Below are 6,785 nucleotides of genomic sequence, written 5' to 3' on the forward strand. Positions count from 1 at the left end.
GTATTTATGATCATAGTGTTGCATAAATGCACATGAAATTTCCAATTAAGTAAACTTTCATATTAAATTCCATAGAAGAGCTTTAGTTTTCCATACAGGGTTTCATCATGGCTAGTTTTACTTTACTGCCTTGCTCTTGCAACCCATTTTTAAAACAGTGAGCTAAGAAGTCGGAGCATGATGATTGTTCAGCATGTGTAAGGACCAAAGTTACGTCTTTTGTCAAAGATTTGCATCCTTATCTTGGTTATAATGTCGCTCCGTTGTTCTTTATCATTTCTAATGACATTGCAGGATGTCATGAAAAGCAGAAACTTTTTGTTCATTGTAGGACCTCGTAACTTTTTATTTTCTATTGACAAGTCGCATTTCTTTGTAACTTAGACGTGAATTGCTTTTGAACTTTGAGGGAATCAATATATACTTTTGAGAACTCAACTACTAGCGTTGGCGAAGCAAAAGGGTAACGTGGATTCTCGAAGATTTCAGCTTTTGGGTACAGTGTAGTTTAGGGTAAACATGACATGGGAGGGAGAGGCTCCAACTCGGTTTGCCTGTAGCTGAAGTAAATCCCTAAAAATGGCAAAGGGCTCAATTTTCTGGTCTGGTGTTGTGACGCATGCCAATTGAGTATTCGTGATAGGACAGCTTTTACCTTTTCTTTTTTGTCATAATCTCAAAATCCTTTTCATTTTTTTTCAATTTTACACTTATTTTTTAGTTAAATTTAGTTTTTAATTTTTAAAAAAAAATTAAATTTGACAATCAATCTTTTGAAACGGTCGAAATGATTATTTAACAAGGATATTAACTAAAATGTATTTACGTGTATTGTATTTTAACGTGTATTGTATTTTAACTTTTTTAAATTTTATGAAATTTTTTTATATTTTTATATTTTAATTTTGATGTATTTTTATACTTATAATTTTTGAACTATTTGTTGACACGACATAAAATAAATGATGTTATGTTAGCATAATGTGGATATAAACTATTTGTTGACACGACATAAAACAAATAATGTTATGTTAGCATAATGTGGATATAAACTGTAATATAAGTTGCCATGCTAATAATATTAAAAATTAATAGCCTGTATTTCTATTAAAAAATTATTTGATTTTTTTTAAAAAAATAAATGTTAAATTTAATTAAAAATAAGAATCAAAATAATAAAAAATTAAAATATCAAAAAATAAAATTATCATTATACTTTTTTTTTTAAATCCCAAAAAAGTAGAGGGCTTTTAGTTTTGCATTTGATGGAATGTTCCACGCTTCCCTGTGCCAAATACATGTCATCTTATTGCATTGCGAATGTTGAGACAATAAGGGTGCGTTTGGTTCGCTGTATTGGATTAGAGGTGTATTGGATTAAAGGTGTATTGGGATTAGAGGTGTATTGGATTAGAGGTGTAATAGCTAATCCACTGTTTGGTTGAATGTAATGGAATAGAGGCGTAATAGTAATCTTGTGTTTGGTTGAATGGAATAGAGGTGTAATAGCATAATGGAAAAAACTAAAATGACTAGAATACCCTTAGCATAAAATTGTTTTGGTAAATGATTATTGTTATTGTTATTTAAATTTTAATAAGATTATTATTATCAGTAATAAATAATTTAATCATATTTTAACATAATTATTATTAAATATATTTTAATTAAAATATATAATTTATAATAAAATTCTTAATAATCAATATTCTTATATGAATTTACTCAAATCATAATATATGATACTATAAAATATAATTTGAAATAATTAATATTAAATATATTTTAATTAAAATATATGATTTAATAAAATTCTTAATATTAAATATTCTTATATGAATTTACTCAAATCATAATATATGATACTATAAAATATAATTTGAAATAATTAATATTAAATATATTTTAATTAAAATATATGATTTAATAAAATTCTTAATATTAAATATTCTTATATGAATTTTCTAAAATCATAATATATAATACTATAAAATATAATTTAACATAATTATTATTAAATATAAGTTAATAAAAATATATAATTTATCATCATACTATAGATAAATATTGAAATTTGTCACTGTACTTTATTTTTATTTATATTTGCCGTTATTTTTTTAAAAAATGAGTAAATTTGTAACTTAATTTTTATGTTATTGAATTTTACCACTAAAATTTAAATTTTATTAATTTTTGCCACTAACTCTTATTTTTTAGTTAAACTCTTATTTTAAATTTATATTGAATTTTTATTTTTTTAAATTACAAATATCTTCATTTAACTTAACGAGTAAATATAATTCTTGACTTTCCTTTCTCATCATCTAAACAAAAGCACAATAAACAAATTGTCAAAAAGAAACCCAAATCCAATAGTTGGGAGATTCTTCTTGTTTGGTGCAACAGTCATGCTCCCAATTATTGTCTCCCCTTCACAGATGGTTAACACATCCTCTAGATATAGGACTGTTTGCTTCCAATGGGTAGCTCGCGATCTTGGTCCTGCATTTTGTATTTGCCATTAGCCAAGGCAAAGTTCTTCTAGGCTGGCTTGCTGATTTCTATTCGTAGATAAAATGGAAAGGACAAAGGATGGAGAATTTTGATGTAGATACAAACCTGTAGAGAAACCCATCAATTTGTGGCATTTGGTAAACGAAACATCAAAATATGCAACGAAAGCATGGATGTAATCATCACGCTCTGCAATAAGCTTGAAAGGTGCAGTGAAAGAAGCATCCCCAAGAACCATCTTAGAAATATCCATTGTCTGAAACCAGAAAACCAAAATAAATAATTCAGTTGTACTCCAAACACATTATTTTGTAAAATAATTTCCAATAAGTGTTCATATATATAGATACCCAATGATATATACATACATACAGGAATATGCTTGTGTATTTTCATTGGCTATTTCATCGTAGGATATTAAACATTGTTTAAAAAGCTAGAATCATTACCTGGCATGAAACTTATAAACAAATTTGTTTTGGTATTGCAGTGTCGAGTTGCATTGGCCTGGCAACAAGCATGTGTTTCAGCTTATTATGTCGCTTATGCTGAGAACCCTCAAAGCCTCCAGTTCGATGCAACGATCCCAGTTCGCATTCAAGAGCTTCTTCAAAGATATAATGTTTAGTGGTTAATTGGAAGCCATAGAAAGAGCAGCTGAGAAATTAATCAAAGGAATTCATTGTTCAGAATACAGAAAGTACACTGCTGAAAATACCAACATATGAGAAAACTTACAATTTTGGCGAGCCTGTCTGGTTTGAGAATTCCGCTTCTCTGCAAATTATACGCATTACTGTTGTATATTTGTAGCATCATTTAAGATGAACTAAATTTCAAATAAAATATCTTTCTCGTTTGTTTGCTTCAGCAAAAGATCATTTTCAATACAGTTCCAAAACAATCAACAAACCAGAGGGATTTTAAAATGAAGGCAAATGCCATTAGAAATTGCAGGAGTCAAATACATCAATTTAATGTAAAAGAATTACACAGCTAGAAACAAAATGAAATTACAATGTGTAAATGCTACATATAGAAGGCTGCCAACCACAAGTTACTTGGGTCCTCGATGACCACGGCCACCGCATTCTGAGCACATGACATTGCCGGTTCCTCCACAACCTGAACTGTATAAACAAAAACTTAGAACACACAAATCTTTTAAGTTAAGAAAACTTACGAGGCCCTCAATGGCAGAAAATATAGTAGCAATGACAAAACCTTAAAATTCTATGAATGTCCATGGTGATCAGACAAAATGACAAGGCCTTAATGTTTATGGGTAGAGTAGTCAAGTCAATCCACGTGTATCAACTAAAATCAAGGTCATTTTGGCAATGAAAGCACACAATGCAGCAAAGTCGATTCCTATTTCACAATGTTTAAAGCAAAGGATGCACAAGCCTTACAACAAAAAATACCCTATAATGACGTTTGACGCATCAATGTAAAACCTTACTTTAATCACTTCAAGACTTCTCCACAGAACAGACCCGTTTTAAGGATACTAGTTAGAATTTTACCCATCTGTTACGCAGAACCAGACTTTTGGAATCGAATATAGTTTGCCTTCTATAACAATATGAAATAGAAACATAACAAATGTAGAGCATGACTGCATAAACATCCATGACACCTATTTACAAATTAAAGAAGAGAAAATTTTCACACCTAGGCAGCGGACTTTGACAATGATACCCTGGCTCTCCAATATCGAGTCCACATATAATCCAGAACCAGCACAAGTGGTACAAAGGACGACACCTTTGGCCTGACAAGCACTACACCGGGGATTATCTCCAACTATTTTTTCAGCCAAAGATACCCCAACTGATTCTTCAATTCATTCCTCGGGGATAGGCTTATCATAACAAAATAGAGATTCTAGACGACTTCTTCGTCCCTACGCATCTCCCAGTGCCCTTGACTCAGCCTGTACATCAGAATTTACCATTTCAGTTAAACTCAACGATAACCGACTTGTTTCCAAGGCGTATTAGCATCACAAACAGAAATTCCAAAAGTTTTCAAAGTGAACATCCTCAAAAGTAAAATCTAACACCGATTCTAACATACACCTTAAATGCATCACCAAAATTGTATGTTTCTCGAAATTCTTAACTGCTTAAAAACTTTATTTGCTTTTGAATCCAATTTGAAAAAATAGAAGTGAATTGAATGCAAGATCCAAAGTGTAAAGTTTAGCTGCTAGTTATACTAAAATTGCCAAAATAAGTGTTCTCTAAGGTGACTGAAGATTAAATACGAAACAGAGCACCAATTAACATTTAAAGCTTAATGCATATAAATGTACAAACTTGAAATTCAACAATTCATCAAAGTTGAATTTCAGGCAAATCAAAAGAAACCCAAAAAAGGAAATATGAATTTCACATAAATTAACATATAGTAGCATTTTCTACAGGAGGAAATATCATATTTAATTCAACAAACAACAAACTGACTGAAATTAGAATAAAATGAGCTTCTTTTCATTCTATAATTTGTCGATTAAGAAATTTCTAAAGAGTTGAATAGGAATATACATACAAAATATGAAAAAGAGGAAGAAATGGAACTAACCCCATGAGAAGCAGAGCCATTTGAGAAAATGTCGCTGATTTTGGATATGGAGTAGCTTCCATTGGATACAGCGGACCAATACAAAACTTTGTTATATTCATGTAATTTTGGTGTTGAATTTATAGGAAACGTTATTGAAGACGAAATTTTCATGGTAGATTCCATTTTATTTATGAAAACCTGGGAATTAAGAAACGAGCTTTGAAGTAAATTGAGAACATTAAAAGAGCCCAGAGCTTTGAAGAAATCGAAGAATTAATCGAAGGTTGAGAAGGCCAAGCGTCGATTCTATTGTAATCTTCAGCAAAAGAAAGACAGAAGGAAGAAACAGAAGACGGAAAGGGGAAGCAGGAGGGTAAAACAGGGTCTAAAACTCAAGCAGCACCTAATCTGAGAAAGAGGAACGTAATAGAAATCGGTGGATTTTGGGGATTAGGGGTGTAATGTAATAGACGGGTATTAGCCAATACCCTGAACCAAACAGAAGATTGAAGTGGGATTAAATGGGGCCCACCGATTAGGGGTGTATTGGCATAGCCAATACACCCAACCAAACATGGTGTAATATCCTAAAGAAGATATGGTTGGGCCCTTTTTAACTTGCTTTTGACCATTGGATAAAATAATAGATTGGATCAGCTGATCTGGTTGAATCCACTATTTCAGTTGGGTTAAATTCTCATATTAATATTTGACAAATATATTATCATGTATAATATTATTTTAAAATTTTATTTTAACATGTTATTCACTAAAAATTTAATTAATAAATTAACAATTGTCATTTGCTTCAAGTGAAAATTTTAAATTCAAAAAGTATAGAGACTTAAAATGATCTAATTAGAGAATATAGACTAAATCTACGATTGTACGAATAGTATAGAATTAGTAATTGAATTTATCCAAAAATTTTAATTGTTATTTTTTAGGTTATCATTAAAATTTTAAAATTTGAAAAATACAAGAGCGAAATTGACCATTTCGAAAAGTATAATGACTAATTGAGTGGGAAAAATAAGGTTTAAATATGTCAAAAGTTCCTATACTCTTTTGAAATTTTAAATTTAACCTTTATGCTTTAATTTTGAGATAGGGTCCATGTACTTTTTATTTATTTATTTTGAAATAGTGGTCTCTCCATCTAATTTTTTTTGTTAAAGTTAATGACGTATAAAAAAAGGTAAAATAACTTTTTTAGCCCTAAACATTTATAATTTTTTGTCAATTTGGTCCATGCCCTTTAAAAGTACATAATTTTTTTTATTTTTTTCATATTTTAAACAAAAACATAAAAAAAAGAAATTTATTTAAAAAAAGAAATATGAAAAAAACTTCTTAAAATTCAAATTTTTTTTTAATATTTTAAAAATATAAAAATATAAAAATTCAATATTATCTAAACCGAACCAGATTAGTTGGACCAGAAACTTGCTAACGTATAGATCTGATGAGAGATAAAAAAAACTATTGGCTCGGGAACCGGTGCAAGTCAATTGGATTGGACTAAAAACTAGTAGTTAAATTGATTTTTATAAATTCTATAATATATATTTTTTATTTTTTGAGTTTTTAATAATTTATTTGCTTTGAATTAGTAAGATCGGATGTTGTGGGAACCAATTGGTCTAACAAGCCAAGCCAAACCAATTGGTTTAAATTACATTCTTATCTTCATTAAAGAAGTT

General features: G+C 29.5%; 1 long non-coding RNA gene across 2 annotated transcripts; it reads right to left on the reverse strand.

Moving 5' to 3' along the window:
* Window positions 1–2,383: 2,383 nt before the first annotated feature.
* Window positions 2,384–5,579, reverse strand: LOC121213642 (uncharacterized). 2 transcript variants are annotated; one of them, XR_005909020.1, is made up of 6 exons: window positions 5,101–5,579; window positions 4,189–4,450; window positions 3,253–3,639; window positions 2,964–3,171; window positions 2,620–2,770; window positions 2,384–2,502 (listed from the first exon to the last, which is right to left on the reverse strand). It is a non-coding gene; the product is annotated as an uncharacterized lncRNA (long non-coding RNA). The 2 variants fall into 2 exon arrangements; XR_005909019.1 differs by having other exon boundaries at window positions 2,964–3,121; window positions 3,253–3,644.
* Window positions 5,580–6,785: the final 1,206 nt, after the last annotated feature.

The sequence above is a fragment of the Gossypium hirsutum genome, chromosome D01, assembly GCF_007990345.1.
Source record: "Gossypium hirsutum isolate 1008001.06 chromosome D01, Gossypium_hirsutum_v2.1, whole genome shotgun sequence".
NCBI lineage: Eukaryota > Viridiplantae > Streptophyta > Magnoliopsida > Malvales > Malvaceae > Gossypium > Gossypium hirsutum.